Here is an 18,460-nt window from a genome sequence, read left to right on the forward strand (position 1 = left end):
GTAACTATAACATTGAGATTGACGAATACATTTAAAAAATATGTGTATTATGTCGAGTCCACAAACGCAGAACAAATACAAACCCAACCGACTCAAGTCAATCAAGAAAGTGATGGAAGGTTGTTAGCTCCCACTTTGTTCTCACTCAGCAATAAGCAACTCATTGATGCTGCGTTCTCCATTAGGACCACCCCGCCTTTGTCTTCATCACAGGATGAGTATAACATGGATTAAACACTGAATTCCAGAGACAAGCTGAGAATGACTGCCGTTGATATTATGACAGCACCTCTGTGTAAGGCATCAAAGAGCTATTGCAGAACGGCTGTCAATTGAAATCAAAGGAAATTCTCCACTGGTTGGAACCATACAGCTCAAACATTTGTAAATCTTGGTGAACCATCATCCCAAGCCCAGCCTATCAAAGTAGGTGTTAATCAGGGTAGTGTCCAAGGCCAAGACATTCTGTGCTGCTGCAATGACTTTCGGGCATGAAAAATGTCACCGTTTTTCTCAGAGATCCATAAAATGATGGAATCCCTCCGGTGTGGAAACAGGTCATTCGACCCAGCAAGCCAATTCCGAATATCTGGAGCGCATCCCACCAATAGTCGCCACCCGCTCCCAACATCTGTAGACCCTACATTTCCCATGGATAATCCATCAAACTAGACATCCTTGGGTACTGTCCAATTCTGCATGGCCAATAAACCAAAACTGCTCAACTTTGGAATGTCAGAAGAAGCAATAGCACTTGAAGGAAACCAAAGTAGACATTGGCAAAGATTCATAACTCAACACAGACAGTTATCCGTGTTTGGAAATGGACCCGGTTCCTAACTCTGTGAGACCATGATTACACAATATACAGCACAATTTGGGACACTTCAGATGGACAATCAATGCCTGTCCGAAAGTTAGTGAAGAAAATCATTCACTTCTCTGATCGCTGTTTGAAGAATCTTATTTTGAACGAATTGGTTGTTATAATAAAGGAATAACATGCCACTTGCTTCATGCAACTAAACTCCTCCAGTGCCTTCAGGAGAGTTTGCAAAATCAGTATCTGACAGACACATTTGATGATATTCCATTGAATGTCTGAAAAATGAGTACTATGGAACAAATACTACTAATAAGGGGAACGGCAGACAGGTATAGTGAGGAAATAGCAGAAATGCCTGCTGAAGCTAGGCTATAATGAACAATTGGAGATTCTAACGATTGCAGAATGATAGCTGCACAGGTATCTCAGGTGGGTTATTATAAATAACAGACGCAGGGAACAATACAGTCAAACGTGAAGATATCACACAGAGTAATGGACAGGAGATTACAGTGATCAAGCGTGATGAGGACATGAACGAGTTACAAACCAGATGCAAATTTTAAAGTTTGTTATTTTCTTGAGCGTGAGAAAATGTGTTAAGTGAGCTTGGGATTGACGAACAAGTTGAACCTGGGGCGAGCATGTGCATGCACGCCAGAGTTTTGTGTGATCTTATATTTATGGTTGAGCTAATGATATATAAGGTTAGTATGAGAGGCTGACCAGGGACATGGAGAATAATCTTAGAAAAAAAATCCTTCCATGGATGGAATGGAAGCACGCAATGATCCGGAGAATTGCAGTTAGATTTCAGGATGGTGTGGAAATATGATGAGGAGCTCATTTTGTTTAAAAGACTGACACAGATTTTGGATTGATTGAGACTGGTGCAGTCTCGACTGCACTGTAGAGGGATTGAACTCACTAGTTATGCCACGGAATAAGTAGTGACTATGACGATTTTTAACTGGAGCAAATAGCGTAAAGTAATTATCGCCAGACAATTAATCCAGAGACATAAGTTACGTTCTGGGGATATGGTTTTGAATTCCACAATAACAACTAGAACCCGAGTTAAGTGTTGAAAAACCCCACCTTGTTCAGTGAAGTACGGTGGGAAAGATACCTGGTCCACAGTCAGTGTAGTCAACATGTTACACAGCAGACCACAGCAACATGGTTGATTTAACTGCTTTTGATGGGCAGGAAACGCTGAATGAGCCAGTGACCCCAAAGCCTTGTGACTAAATAAAACATCCATTGGTGTGGGATATGCATTCTGATAATTTCGCAATAGTGGAGTAATGGAAACACCAGGATGTGTTCCAAAATAGAATTGGGCCATGCCAGTAGATGTGTGAAAATTAATGCCGGGATTTTGGCTGAGGTGATTTACTGGTGTGGTGTCGGTGACAATAAGGGGAGCCTCGCGGCATCTTTGAGGGACACCAAGTTCCAAAATTTTAGAGTTGGGTTTAACTGAAGAATGGTAAAGGTGGATATCGAATGAGAGGGACAAGACCAGACAAGAGGAAGAACTGTCACGAATGTCAGTGAATTAATAGAGGCTGGATGCTCAGCGATTCAGTGGAAAAAGTTTAAGTAATTGCTGTTATTTCTTAAGGGTGTGATGCTGTGGATGTAGCAGAGGAGCTGGAGAAAGTTGAGCGTTCAGAGCTCAGACAAAGTGAAACTTCAGAGACAGTTGCTGGGAAAGAAAGGACGTGGAAAAGACAATTGCTCGATCTGTCTCAATCTGAATGACAAAGTTGCTGCATGAGCTTCTCAAAGGGTGGAGGACAAAGAAAGGGAAAGCACTTCTAAATAAAGAGAGTTCATGAAATAATCTCACATGGATTCATCTCACATACAAAACCTCACCGAATGAATTTTGCAATTCCAAATATATTTCTTCTATTGGTTTCCACATGATCTAAACTGTTGTTACCTTCTCTAAATATTTTAATATATTTGTCCCTTATGATTTCATTTTCACAAACCATGCTGATTCTGCTTGATTGTTTCATGCATTTCTAAATATTCTGTTATTCCAATTCGTGTCATAGATTGTCAGCTTTACACAATCACCGAACAGATTGTGAAATTCTGTTGAATTAATCGAGCATTTTCACGACCTGGACACACAGAAAAGGTGATAAATAACTAGTAATTGCTATTTAAAAAAACAACTGACTGTGATGTCTTCCAGAACTGCTACGCAGTTTGCTCTTAGAGCCTTCATGTGAGAGGAGGGCCTGAGCGGTGAGGTGGCGGAGGTTTTCAACAAGGAGGCGGGGATGAATGAAAGGATTTATTAACCAACAGCACAACTATTACTTTTTTGCCTTCCCCAAAACCAGTCACTTGCACCATTAAAAAAGAGCTGGAAAGCAGTCGTTTGTGCATGTGACCTCTTTGATTGTCCCCCCAAGTCACAATGTCCTGTCATCGAGTGCTGTATGAATGGAAATTTCCTCGAATTCAATCCGGTACATTGGGACGCCGTCTTTGCTTGAGGGATGGTTGGAATACTTTGTTCAAAATGGCAGTTGGTGCGCAATCATTCAGCTGTTTAGCTTTAAATCTGAGATGGATGAATGTTTCACACCAGCCCATGTTTTCATTCAATGGCACAAAACGAAATTGCATAATCCTAATCATTTTTTCTCTGAACGTTGCTGGCTTCAGTGTCCGTTACAAACATCCTCATTCCAATTGCCTCACTCGCTCCGAAAACTGTCTGACGCAAGCTTTTCACAACTTTAGTAGAATGTATATATTAGCTTTTGTTCGCATTGCCAAGTCTTTACTGTGACGTTCCATTTCCATTTCAGTTACACCTTCTGACTCCAGCACAGACTCCATGTGCTCTAAATCTCATCTAATCCTTTGTAACCTCGAGACAGAATGGCCGTAACACACTCCTGGTCTACCTCCCACTTTCAACCTTCTCTGTAACTTTCATCTCTCCTAACACTCTAATGCCTGTGTGCTCACTCACACTGAGTATTGTACTCCCCACACTGAGCTCAGTGACCTCGCCAGGTGAGAAATAACAATATTTTAAGACCTTGTTGTCGTTATTTTCAAATCCCTCAATGATAGCGGTCATTAAAGTCTTTGTACCCTCTGTAAGCGAAACATTTCTTCAGACGATCTGCACCCACCTAATTCTGGACTGCTCAGCATGCTCAATCACCCCAAAATGGTGGTTGCTATTTCAGTACGAAACTTCAATTAAGCAAATAAAGTCGTAAATAATTAAAATACTTATGCCACTCCAGGAGGATTCGTGATTTCTCGATTCAATGGCAGCTCATAGACCCCATTGTGGTTCAAAGTGACCATAACCACAGCAACTGTTGGTTGTGTGAGGAATCCAGGTTCAGATTGACGAATTGGAGCCTGATCTCCGAATCACTTCAGGAATCCGGGAATAGCTTACGTGGACTCTCTGTTTCAACAGGCAGTACCACTCCAGAGATTAACTGCCTCTGTTGACTATGAGTGAGGCATGTAGAGAAAACCAGAGGGTATTGCTTAAGGACCAACAGGTTTGAGATTCTTTTTCCCTCTGTGAATGAGAGTGGTTGCTGTCGGGAGGATGAGCAAACTGAGCACTGCGGTAGAGGGAGACATTCAAGATGAAGAAGAAAAGTGAAGTCGTTATCAGGAAGAGACAAGTCACAGAAATGAACGGCGTTCTCTGTTGCCAGAATCGAAAGCCCGAAGGCTGTTTTGGTTAACTTGTGTCCAGATTTAGGATCTCGCATCTGGGCTGCAGAGGAACATTGGAGTGTGAGAAGAACTAACCCCTTTTCCTTCTAGAATAAAAGAGGGACGAGGTTCTGATGAACGAATATGAGTAGAATACGGCTAAATTACAGAGGAGAACCAAAAATATTAATGAACTCTATATTACTATCTGATCCAGTAGCGAATCGGGACAAGGGAAGCTCGATTAAAAAGGTACATGAATGACTGAAAATTTTGTTTTGGTGGTGGGGAGTTTGCAGGTTTGAATGCATTGGACAATGGCGTTAGTACTCACTTTCGCCAAGGACGGAACTGTGCCTTAGGGACGTGATCTAACTGAATGATGCTCGGATTAGAGTTTAGATTAGATTACATTACAGTGTGGAAACAGGCCCTTCGGCCTAACAAGCCCACACCGACCCACCAAAGCGCAACCCACCCATACCCCTAACCTAACACTACGGGCAATTTAGGATGGCCAATTCACCTGACACAGCACATCTTTGGACTGTGGGAGGAAACCGGAGTACCCGGAGGAAACCCACGCAGACACGGGGAGAACGTGCAAACTCCACACAGTCAGTCGCCGGAGGCGGGAATTGAACATGGGTTTCTGGCGCTGTGAGGCAGCAGTGCCACCGTGCCGCCGGCTTGTGGATAGGACTTCAATATAAATTGTGCAGTAGGTTTCACTTAAGCGGGAAACTATTGGAAAAATATAAGTGAATGGAGGGCTCAACACTGGTTCAAGTACCTGCAAAATCTTAAACAATTTGGATGCGTTTGTAGCAAAAATTGAAATTGGCATGGACAATGTTGTAGGTGCTGCAGAGATGTGGCTGCAAGGGGAATGAAGTGAAGTAGAGAGGAAGAAAGAAATTTGTAGAATGTCTAAAATTTTTTTTTGAAGCGGCTTGTGGGAACGCCCAACAGGAATGGGCAATTCTGGATTTAGTGATGTGTAATGTGATTCTGAATCTGAACGTGAAAGAAACCATTGGAGTCAGTGACTTGAAAGAATAGAGTTTACCCAGCAGGTTGAGAGAGAAAATACACAATCAGATGTAACAAGATTGAAAATAAAGGGAGCCTATCATGGCAGACAGTGCAACAGCAAGGACAGGAGTTTCTTGGATGACTCAGAAGACACTGCAGAAACTAATTCGACAGAAGAAGAAATAGACGGAGAAAACGATGAGGCAACCATGGCTAACAAAGGAAGGCAGGGACAGCATGACAGCAAAAGAAAAAGAAAAAGCATACAATGTAATAATATTTTGTTGAAGCCAGAGGATTGGAAAGGCATTAGAAGCAGCATAAAATTAATCAAGAAGAGAAATATGGGGACATAAGAAAGAGTATGAGAGTAAGCTCGCTAATGAATTTTCATGGAATACTTTAGATATCTAAATGTTTACAAAAGTGGACATTGGAATGCTAAAAATGCGGGTGGAGACACAATGATGGGGAATAAAGAATCAGCAGAGGAACTGAATAGGCAATTTGCATCAGTTTTCAGAGTGGAGGACACGAGCAATGTCGCGGAATTTCAAGAAAGACATGGGCAGAAGTGAGATTAATGGCCATCAACCGTAAAAAAGAGTGCTAGGTAAGTTGAAAGGTCCGAAGATGGATAAATCACTCAGACCGAATGTACTACAGACCAGAATGGTCAAGGAGGCAGCTGAGGGTCATGATGCATTCGAAATCTCTGGAGTTAGGAGGGTTCTGAGAGGACTGGAAATTAACAAATGCAACACCGCTGTTTAAGAAAGGAGGGAGACTGTGGTAGGGGACAAAAGGCCGCATACCTGACCTCAGTTGTTGGTCAGGTTTTAGAGTCCCCTTTTAAATATGAGTTTGCATGGTAGTTGGAAGCGCATGTTAAAATAGGGCAGAGTTTTGTCAAGGAGAATTCATGCCTGACCTACCTGTTAGATTGCTTTGAGAAAGTAAAAATCTAGTTCTACAAGGAAGAGCCAAAGGATGTAATCCATTTTGATTTCCTGAAGGCCACACAGCAGGATGTTAAATGTGATAAGAGATGGTGTTGGTGCCAAGGGAGATGATTGGTTTAGTGGCAGGAGACAGAGAATCGGGCAAAAGATGTATTTTACAGAATGGAACAGGCGGTAACTTGCTGAGTTTCGCGGGGGTCAGTGGTCGGACCACAACTATTCACGGTTTACAATAACAATCTGAACAAAGTAATGTTGGGCATTACTGAGATGTTTGTGGATGACGCAATGATGTAGATACAGGTAATTAAGTGGGGAGGTTGCAGGAGGATTTGGATAGGATCAGACAATGGAGAAGAAGTGCAGACGGAATAATGTTTGGGTAAGTGTAAATAATGCGGTTTGGTTGGTTGAAGAAACGCGCAGACCATTTTCTAGCCGGGAAAGGCTTCAGAAATTTAAAGCACAAAGGGAATTGCAAGTCCGAGTTCAGAGATGCTCATATGGCTAACATGCAGGTTCAGTTGGGAGTGTGAGTCGGCGGGAGCAGACATGAAACGTTTGACGTGAAGTACTGAATTTGGCTGTTTGTGTTATCTGAAACACCAATTACATCATGTCCTCCAACTCTCGCCCTCCCGATTCGTGAAGTTCCAGATGTGGTTTTTGTTTTTTTTTCTTATGTCTCTTTGGGAAATTAGAATCGTGGGAATGGCTGTTCGGGCAGTTGAAAGTGACATTGGGAGCCAAATATTGATTTATGGACGAAGTCATAATCGTCAGACCTTTCAGCTGCTATTCTTGCCATTATATGACTCCTCTCTTACACGTGGGTTCTTATTACGGCAGCAAAGGAATTTGTGGACTCCCAAGTGCAAATTTCGAAAGTACAAACTCCCTATGTTTTTATCTTTTCTTCTCTCTCCTTTTCCCTGTCTTCACTCTCATTTTTTTCTCTTTTTTCTTTCTACTTCCCACTCTCCTCTCTTTTTTCTCTTTCATTTGTTTTCCGTCATAATTTCATATCTTTTTATCTCTCCTTTGCTCACGGAAGGACACAGCTCCTGAAACAGTTTGTTGGCTAATTTCAGCAGCTTGGCTTTCGTCACGTTTTGCAATACACCCAAGTCACTTCTTCCACTCCACCCCTTCTCCGATAACTCCTGGTGACTGAAAGAACCATGGCTATCCCAAGCACTGTTTAAAACCACCAAGGACAAAACACGGAACAAAAGTCACGAACAAAAAACACTTGTTGCCTTCGGCTCCAACAAACAAATCCCAAAGTGAACTTCAGAACAAGTCCCGAACGAGCCCCCAGACTGTAATGTGCCAGACCAGGTCCCCAATAACGCTTATAGAAGGTAGCACAGACTATAACTTTGCTATTTTTTTAAGCAGGGGTGAGTGGATATTGCAGAAGACATGCAACTGGTTTGAAACAAAACATAATTTGTTGCATCATCGCTGAATGAGGCACAAACAAAAGGGAACAGAATACAGAATAACTTAACTAAGCCGAAAACAGAACAAATTATCCCACGTTAATGATGCTGTTCCTATTACTTACGACAATTCGCATAAACACCCCTTGGTACAAAATGTAAACCCAAACGCGGGGCATTACATAAGGGAAATTAGAGAGAGAGAGCACGAGACTGGAGCTGCTTCTTTGTCCCAGCAACTTCAATACATCTGCGAAAAACAAATCCACACCTGACAAATGCTGAGCTGGGAGAAATGGTCACCATATCCCTTTCGTTGTAGTAAAAGTCTTACTTTCAAATACGTCAAAGCCTGTTGCTTAAGGCTATTGGTTTCAAACAAAATAGCCTTTAAACCCATCAATTCAGATTTTTCAGAGTCTGTGTCTTTTACGACCTCACTGTAAAAAATGACCAAGGACAACATAACCTTGTTAATGGACCAGCTGTGTCATGTGCAGAACAGAGAGACCTGGGTGTCAGGCACAAAAGCTTGAAGTTTGTGTAAATGCAGACAGGTTGTTCAAGAAAGCGTTTGGAATGCTTGACTTCATTGATCAGATCATTGAGTATAGCAGTTGGTCAGTTATTTTTAGCTTGTGTAGTGCATTTGTGAGGCTTCCCCTGGATTACCGTGTTCATTTCTGGTCGCCCTGTTATATGGAGGATATTATTACGTTGGGGAAATTTTAAAACAGACTTACAAAGTTGTTCCCCGGAATGGACTGTTTGAGTTAAAAGGAGAGGATGGATCGGCTGGGGTTTTATCAACTGGAGTGTACGAGGTTGAGAGGTGACCTGATAGAGGTCTATAAAATGATCAGGGGCATAGTTACTGTTCAATTGCTGACGCCTTTTCCCTCGGGAATAGATATCAAGACGAGGGGGGCAGTTTTATATTGTGAGGAGAAACGTTTTCCAAAACATATAGAGTCATAGAGCTGTACTACGTGGAAACAGACAGTTCTATCCAGCTCGTCCCTGCCGACCAGATTTCGTAAATTAATTTAGTCCCCGTTACCAATCCTTGGTCCATATCCCTCTAAACCCTTCCTAATCATGTACCTATCCAAATATCATTTGAATGATTAAATTGTACCAGCCGTCACCACTTTCTCTGGCAGCTCATTACACATGCACAACTTTCTGTGTGAAGAAGTTCTCCCTTAGATCCCCTTAATTTCTTTCTGCTCCCAACTTCAACCTTTGACCTCTCTTTTTGGACTGTGCTACCTCAGGGAAAATAATTTGGCTATTCTTTCCAACTATGCCACTCGTGATTTCATAAACTTCTAATGTGCCTATTCAACCTCTAATCCTCCAGTGAAAACATCCGCAGCCTATTCAGCCTCTCCCTAGCTCACAGTTTTCAAACTGGTCACATCCTTGTAAATCTTATCTGAGCAATTTCAAGTTTCTTAGCTTCATTCCTTTAGTATGGAGGTAAGAATTGCACATAGTATTCCAAAAGTAATGTAACCAATATATTGTAATGTTGCAATACGAACACCCAACATTTATGTTGAATGCACTGTCCAAGAAATGGAGGCATACCAAACGCCTTCTTCATTATTCTATAAATTTGCAAATCCACATACAAGGAACTCCAAGGTCTATTTGTTCAGCAACACTCCCCAGGGCATCAAGTGAATTGTATTTGTCCGACCCTGATTTTGACGTTTCGAGAGGTTCAATCTCACAATACTCTAAATTAATATCAGTTTGAAACTCCTAGGCCCATTGGCCCATCTAAACAAGTTTCCGTTGTACTCTGAGGTATCTTACTTCGCTGTCCTTTGCATCTCCAATTCTGATGTCGTCTGTAAACGAACTAACTAATCTCTTATTCTCACATCCAATTGCTTGATATAAGTGACGAAACGTCGTGAGTCCTGCACCTCCTTGCGTCACACCAGTGGTCGCAGGCCATTAATCTGAAAAGCAACACTCCACCATCACCTTCTCACTTCGACCTTCAAAGCAGTTCTGCATCCAAATGATTGGTACTCCGTCTATTCCCTTTAAGCTGACATTGCATCGCATTCGACGATGAGGGAGGCGTTCGAATGCATTACTGACCTCCTGACAAATATCATCCAGCACTATGCCCTCACTAATCCTCCTTGTTACTTTGTCACAAATATAATCAACTTAGTGAGATGCGATTTCCCATATAACTAGCCTTGTTGCCTACCCCTCATCAGCCCGTGACTTTCCAAATAAATGTAAATCCTGCTATTCAGCATTCGATCCAACGACTTGGACACCATTGATGCCAGTCTCCCGGGTCCATTCCTCACTCGGTTTTCCTTCCCAGTTTGTTAAGTAATGGCACTACTTGAGCTGACCTCATGCATTCCATCATCTCACCTGGAGCAATTGATGTTTTAAAAAAACATCTTAACAGGAGGTGAATAAAACATTTCCCCAGCTTCCAAAGATTAGATTAGATTTACAGTGTGCAAACAGGCCCTTCGGCCCAACAAGTCCACACCGACCCGCCGAATCGCAGCCCACCCATTCCCCTACATTTACCCCTTACCTAACACTACGGGCAATTTAGTATGGCCAATTCACCTGACCCTGCACATCTTTGGACTGTGGGAAGAAACCGGAGCACCCGGAGGAAACCCACGCAGACACCGGGAGAATGTGCAAACTCCACACAGTCAGTCGCCCGAGGTGGGAATTGAACCCGGGTCTCTGGCGCTGTGAGGCAGCAGTGCTAATCAGGACCCACGAGGTGCATTTTTTTATCCAGCCCGTGATTTATGTGTGGAATGAAGTACTGGCAGAAGTAATGAATGTGGATAAAGTTAAAACATTCAAAATAATCTGATTATGTACAAGCATAAGGGTAATTTTTAAAACAAAATTTAAATATAGGTCAATCGAAGGCAACCGTGCCTGGATTAGTTTGAGATTATGGTTTGCACTGACTTAAATGGGCTGATAAATCTGTAACTCTGTGACTGATTGTGTGTTTGTGTGTCCAAATTCTTATCAGTATATTTCGTATCGTCTTTGTTTGTTGATGTGTGCCTACACATATCTCTGTCTACCCCTCTGAATGTATCTCACTCTCTGTGCATGTAATGTGTATTCCAGAATTACTGTTTGCATTTACGTTTGTATCTCGGTCTCTGCATCTCTGTACAATACGAAGTCATTTGTGTGGAGGTGGGTCACTGAAATGGGGTTCAAAGGCTATCTCCCTTTACCCCTCTATCTTTCTCTCTGTCCATTTTATTTCATGTGAGGCAATACCAACCTCTACTGGTCTGTTTTTGGGCTTTTCAATGCTTTCCCACATGTAACATTATTTCTATTAGTTATCACTAGACATTGCTAACTAACAGAAAATGCAATGAAATTCATATCTATATTCAACTTGATTTTCTCTGCATTCCTGAGATATAATTGCAATGGGAATACTCTTTAATCTGTGCATTCAGGAAGACTGCTCAAAGGCAAATAATTTCGTCATTGCAGAGGGAGCATTGACATTTATCCACATGAGCATGTTCAACTCTGATGCCCCCAGCAAAACGAAAATGCTCTTGATGGCGTGCGCGTGTGTATGTGTGTGTTTGTGTGCGCGCGTGTGCGTGATTGTGTGAGTCTGTGTGTGTTTGTATTTGTGTGTTTGTGTCATTGAATGTGTGAGTGTGTCTGTGCGTGTGCCCTTGGGCAGTGTTTTAGTATTGCGCTTGATCACACCAGCTCGTGTGTTAGTATTTCAATGTTTGCAGATACCAAATCTGGAAGAATTGTAAAGTTTGCAGATGACTGTGTGGTACTGCAACAGGGCAGTATCAAGTTTGTGCAGTGTTCGTGTATATGGCAAATGAGGATTAATTCAGAGCCGTGTAAGCTCATGCATTTTGTAGGAAGAATTTTGAAGGACAATTGTAACTTGTCTACACAGTTATAAAGGGAATGCAGAAGCATAGGGCAGTTGGTGTGTATGAACACAGAATGTTGAAGATGTCAGGGAAAGTGGAGAGATACCAGTATGTATCGCTAATTAGGTTCATTATCTGAGCTGTTCATAGGAGGAGGAACAGGAGAGAGCATCCGTACTCACTTTCTGGCAGGTGGTGGCGGCGATGTGTTCCGAGCCCACCCGACTGCTCATCATGACCATGCAGATTCGATTCGTCCTATCTCAACACAAAAGAGAAAATGAATTGCGGCTACAACTTCTAAGTTGTGCCAAGGCAAAATAAACTGTTGGTTGGTTTAAATTGAGAATTGCCCTTCACTGACCATTACACTTTACTCGGGTATTCGGACGTGGATGTTTCAGAAACATTAGACAAGTTGTCCCGATCCTCTTCAGCCCACGCCTGGGACACTTGTTTATTTCTCGATATCTGTGGGAAGAGGTGAATCATTGCTCAGACAGAGGTTTGGGGCTCCTCACTGATGAGTCATACCGTCTCCACTCAGATACTTCCGTGTGCAGTTTGTAAACGGTTACAACTCGTAAATAGAAGACTACAAGACAATACAGGTCGAACTATGAGCGATAGTTTAATAATATCGAAAAAAGCGAATAATACCAATGGTATAATACACATGATTAGTTGAAAAATCATCGCAGCCTGAGCACAGTGTCTCATATTCTATGGTTTTCAATATTATGTTGTTTGTAGAAATCTTGTCTGCGAAGGCACTGGTTTAGATAGGATTACCCCTGGACAAGAAATCCCTCGGGATTGCTGCTAATGCATGTCGAAGTGAAGTGTATTTTGAGTTAGAGCATCCCATTCGCTGATTGTTTGGTTATCGTGCCTCCTCCGATTCGAAAATGATTTGATCACAGTCAATACTTCTGCATATCTTGAGTCATCTCTGTTATGTTTGGCACATTCTTTCTTAGCTGGAAATAATAGCTTCCAAACCCAAAATGATTTCCCTTTCTCCCACAATAAAACAGTACAGCGAGTGCTGGAGAGCAGAGACAATACGGTGACAATTATGCTTGCAGTGTGGGGAGAATAATTGATCATTTCCCTGTATTGCTGGATAAATTTGCAGATACCAAATTCTGCACTGAGCTGGGTGTTGAGCTAAAACCATGCTTGGTGTGCACCGTGGCGTGGCCCCATTTGGGAAGAGAATAGTCCTCCTCTATACTATCCATCATGTCCTCCTTGTCCCTGCAGACAAATCGTAAGGTAATTGCCCCTTATCTGCCATGTAAGGGCAACTCCAAACTAAGAAAGTTCAACCGTCCACACTTTGACCATTTTAAGATGGCACCAGTGACATGGATCACGGAATATACAGGGGCATCCCGGCGACAGTCATTAGCTCCGGCCATGATGGGTGGGAGAATCGGGATGGTGTTGAATGAGTGGGACACGATAGTGTAAGGCAGTTCGTGAATAAGTTGAGTTCGAGAAGATGTAAAGAGGAGAGTAGTTAGGCCTCGTGAAGGCGATCCCTCTGCCACACTCAATGAAAGTGGCACTGTGACAATTTATTGATAGATGTACCACAATAATTCGAGTCTCTGCTGATCCCACAACAATTTACAAAACTCGATCATATGAACTCACACCTATCCCCCGTTCACCAAAGATTCCTGGAAACAGTATCTCATGTTGCAAGATGCTGTCGAAATGTCTTCCTTTCAGCATTATTAAACCTGTGAATACATCCTTCGATGACATTGCCTCTCAGTCTCCCCTTCTGTCCCTATATTCTGTACCCTCTGATTTGTCGATATTCAAAATGATTCCCATGACAACTCTCCCTGGCATTGATGTTTACAACCTCAGAACCCCTTGTTATGGCTTAATGGAGATATGGAGCTGTAAATGGATGGGATCTCTACATTTTGTCACTCGCAGCAATGGGTTGATATTTTTCCCACGCTGGTCAGTGACCCAATGCTGTGTTAACAAGCAATGCATTGACGTCGTGGACACAGCTCTCCATGCTGTTCAGATACCTGGTCTGGGTTTACAAATCAATGCACCATTGTTGTTTTCACAACGTTTTAATCTCGGAAGATTGCTGGGTTACTTTGAACAGAACACTAGGTTGGTCTACACAGATTTCCTAGTGGATATATATCGCCTCTGGGTTTATGGTGTCTGGCTTCCTTCTGTAATATGGACTGACAATGTGATATAACTAACCATTACGTGATTTGGCAATGCCTTTATTTAATGTTCTGATTCTCATGATTGGGCTGGCAAAGTCTGACTGCTCCACCTAGTCCCTTGCCCACTGTCACACACTTTATTTCTGCCACTTATGATCCATAAACAAATCACCCAATATTCATATGAATAACTGTGCTGTATTTTCATCAGGCGCTCGATATTGCTCATCCTGAGCATTGAATTCCACAGATGCGTTGCACAGAGACAAAGTTGAAAAGCATGGTTGGCACTTTCTTTCACTTCACTTCCCAGTGTCATAGAACATAGAACATAGAAGAATACAGCGCAGTACAGGCCCTTTGCCCTCGATGTTGGGCCGATCCAAACCCACCTAACCTACACTATCCCACTATCCTCCATAAGCCTATCCAATGCCCGCTTAAATGCCAACAAAGAGGACGAGTCCAGCACTGCTACTGGCAGGGCATTCCATGAACTCACGACTCGCTGATTAATGAACCTGCCCCTAACATCTGTCATATTCCTACCACCCCTTAATTTAAAGCCATGCCCCCTTGTAATAGCTGACTCCATACGTGGAAAAAGGGTATCACGGTCAACCCTTTCTAAACCCCTAATCATCTTGTACACCTCTGTCAAGTCACCCCTAAACCTTCTTTTCTCCAATGAAAACAACCCTAAGTGCCTCAGTCTTTCCTCATACGTTCTTCCTACCATACCAGGCAACAGCCTGGTAAACCTCATCTGCACCCGTTCCAGTGCTTCCATATCCTACCTATAGTATGGCGACCAAAGCTGCACACAAAATTCCAGATGTGGCCTCACCAGAGTCCTATACAACTGCAACATGGCCTCAGGACTCCTGAACTCAATTCCTCTACCACTAAAAGCCAGTACGCCATATGCCTTCTTCACCGCACTACTTACCTGGGTGGCAACTTTCAAAGATTCCAATGGACACCAAGATCCCTCTGCTCATCCACATTTCCAAGTATCCGACAATTAGCCCAGTACCCCATCTTTTTGTTCCTCTTACCAAAGTGAATCGCCTTTCACTTAGCTACATTGAACTCCATTTGCCACCTTTCTGCCCAGCCCTGCCGCTTATCTATATCCCGCTGTGACCTGACACATCCTTCCTCACTGTAAACAACTCCTCCGACTTTTGTATCATCCGCAAACTTGCTCACCCAACCTTCTAACCCCTCCTCCAATGACAATAAAAATTACAAACAGCAATGGTCCCAAAACAGATCCTTGCAGAACAACGCTAGTAACTGCAATCCAAGATAGAACCTTTATCATCAACTACTACCCTTTGCCTTTTTCCAGCCAGCCAATGCCTAATCAAACTTCCAACTCACCCTCAATGGCATACCTCCGTATTTTTTGCAGTCGCCTACCATGGGGAACCTTATCAAACGCCTTACTAAAATCCATCTACACCATATCTACCGCTTTCCCCTCATCCACCTCCTTAGTCACCTTCTCAAAGAATTCAATAAGGTTTGTGAGGCACGATCTGCCCTTCTCAAAACCATGCTGACTATCCTTGATCACATTATTCCTATCCAGATGTTCATAAATCCTATCCCTTACAATTCTCTCTAAGACTTTGCCCACAACAGAAGTGAGGCTCACCGGCCTATAGTTACTAAGGTTATCCCTACTCCCCTTCTTGAACAAGGGAACCGCATTTGCTAGCCTCCAGTCTTCTGGCACTATTCCTGTAGACAACAATGACATAAAAATCAAGGACAATGGCTCTGCAATCTCCTCCCTTGCTTCCCAGAGAATCCTACGATAAATGCCATCAGGCCCAGGGGACTTATCTATTTTCACTCTTTCCAGAATTTCCAACACCTCTTCCCGACATACCTCAAAGCCGTCCATTCTACTTAATTGTGACTCAGTATTCACATCGTCAAAAATGTCCTGTTCCTGAGTGAACACTGACGAAATGTATTCATTCAGTGTCTCCCCAATCTCTTCAGCCTCCACACGCAACTTTCCACTACTATTCTTGACTGGACCTATTCCTACACTAGTCATTCTTTTATTCGTGTCATACCTATAGAAAGCCTTAGGGTTTTCCCTAATCCTACCAACTAAGGAAGTTTCATGTCCCCTCCTTGCTGCTCTTAGCTCTCTCTTCAGGTCCTTCGTGGCTACCTTATAACTCTCAATTGCCCCAATTGAACCTTCACGCCTCATCTTCACATTGGTCGCCCTCTTCCATTTAACAAGGGATTCCAATTCCTTATTAAACCACAGCTCCCTCACACGACCCTTTCCTCCCTGCCTGACAGGTACATACTTATCAAGGACACTCAGAAGTTGCTCCTTGAACAAGATCCACATATCAATTATGCCCTTCCCTTGAAGCCTATTTTTCCAAGCCACGCATCCTAATTCATGCCTCACTCTTACCCTGCAGTGCACACTTATCCCTCTCCATCACTAAAGTAAAAGTCACCGAATTGTGGTCACTGTCCCCAAAGTGCTCACCTCCCTCCAATTCTAACACCTGGCCTGGTTCGTTACCCAGAACCAAATCCAGTTTGGCCTCACCTCTTGTTGGCCTATCTACATATTGTGTCAGGAAACCCTCCTGCACACATTGGACAAACACCGATACATCAAACGAACTTGAGCTATAGCTTTCCCAATCAATATCTGGAAAGTTAATATCCTACATAACAACCACCCTATTACTTTCACTCTTCTCCTTAATCATCCTCGCAATTCTTTCTTCTACTTTTCTAGGACTATTAGGAGGCATGTAAAAGACTCCGAACAGGGTGACCTCACCTTTCCTATTCCTAACCTTCAGCCCAAACTACCTCAGATGGCGAGTCTTCATCCATCGTCCTTTCCACCGCTCTAATTTATCTTTGACAAGCAATGCCACACGTCCCCCTCTTTTACCCCCACTTCTGACCCTCCTAAAACATTTAAACCCTGGACCCTGCAACAGCCAATTCTGTCCCTGCTCTACCCATGTCTCCGTAATAGACACAACATCGAAGTCCCAGGTACCAACCGACGCTGCTGGTTCACCTTCCTTATTTTGAATACTTCTTGCATTGAAGTATTCACACTTCAAGCCACTTTCCTGTTTACAGGCACCCTCCTTTGAGATTTATGCCATGTTCCTAACCTCCCTACACTCCAGGCCCTGCACCCTAAAGCTACAGTCTAGGTTCCCATGCCCCTGCAGAGTTAGTTTAAACAACCCCCCCCCCCCACCCCCAAGAGCACGAGCAAACCTCCCGCCAAGGATACTGGTGCCCCTCAGGTTCAGGTGTAGACCATCCTGTTTATAGAGGTCCCACCTTCCCCAGAAATAACCCCAGTTTTCCAGAAACCGGAATCCCTCCCTCCTGCACCATCCCTGAAGCCACGCATTTAACTGTTCTCTCTCCCTGTTCCTCGACTCTCTATCACGTGGCATGGGTAACAAACCAGAGACAACAACCCTATTCGTTCTAACTCTGAGCTTCCACCCTAGCTCCCTGAAAGCCTGCCTAACATGCTCAGCCCACCTAATTTCTATGTCATTGGTTCCAATGTGGACCACGACTTCGGGCTACTCGCCTTTTGTTTGTTTTGGATTCATTAAATTTGTCAAAAACTCTTGTCCTCAGTTACTTAAGAACTTTGTGTAAATTTGTGTACTAAACTTATGTTCATTTATACAAAGAGCTAGTGTCCATTTTTGGAATAAACTTGCGTTCATTTATGTAGAAATGCCTTCAGTTGAATAGTATTGGAACCATGTGTGTGGTCTCTCTGGGTATGAAACTGCAGCATTGTGTCCGTGTGTATTCCAAGTCTGGGTCCAGTGTGAATGGGGCAGTGACAGGAACAGACCTGAGCTAAAGCATTGGTTTGCTGCTTTCTCCCACACTCGGTCTCATCCCACAAAAGTGATTGCGGTTGTGTTTCATACCTGTTGGAGGTGTGTTCCAATAGAGGGTGCTAGGACCAGAGTGGATGAACTGGGATGTCGGAGGAGATGGGTTTTGAGTGACAGCCTCTGTTAGCCACAACTCATTTGGCAGGTTGACTGACCGAGGTCAGTATCTGTGTGTCTCTGACTACCAGTAGATAAGGAATTGTTCAGCATGTAGTGTCATCGAGACACTGCCGGAAAATGAAAGGAAGGATCTTTTCATGTGGTTCCTCGAGCATGCTGTCAATACCAACAAACATTAAGACTTTCATTGGGTGGCAGTGAGAAGGACAATGCCTGTGAGATCCTCAGTGTCAACCTGAAATGGAGACAGAGAC

This window comes from Chiloscyllium punctatum, chromosome 17 (genome assembly GCF_047496795.1).
Source record: "Chiloscyllium punctatum isolate Juve2018m chromosome 17, sChiPun1.3, whole genome shotgun sequence".
In the NCBI taxonomy this organism is placed as follows: domain Eukaryota; kingdom Metazoa; phylum Chordata; class Chondrichthyes; order Orectolobiformes; family Hemiscylliidae; genus Chiloscyllium; species Chiloscyllium punctatum.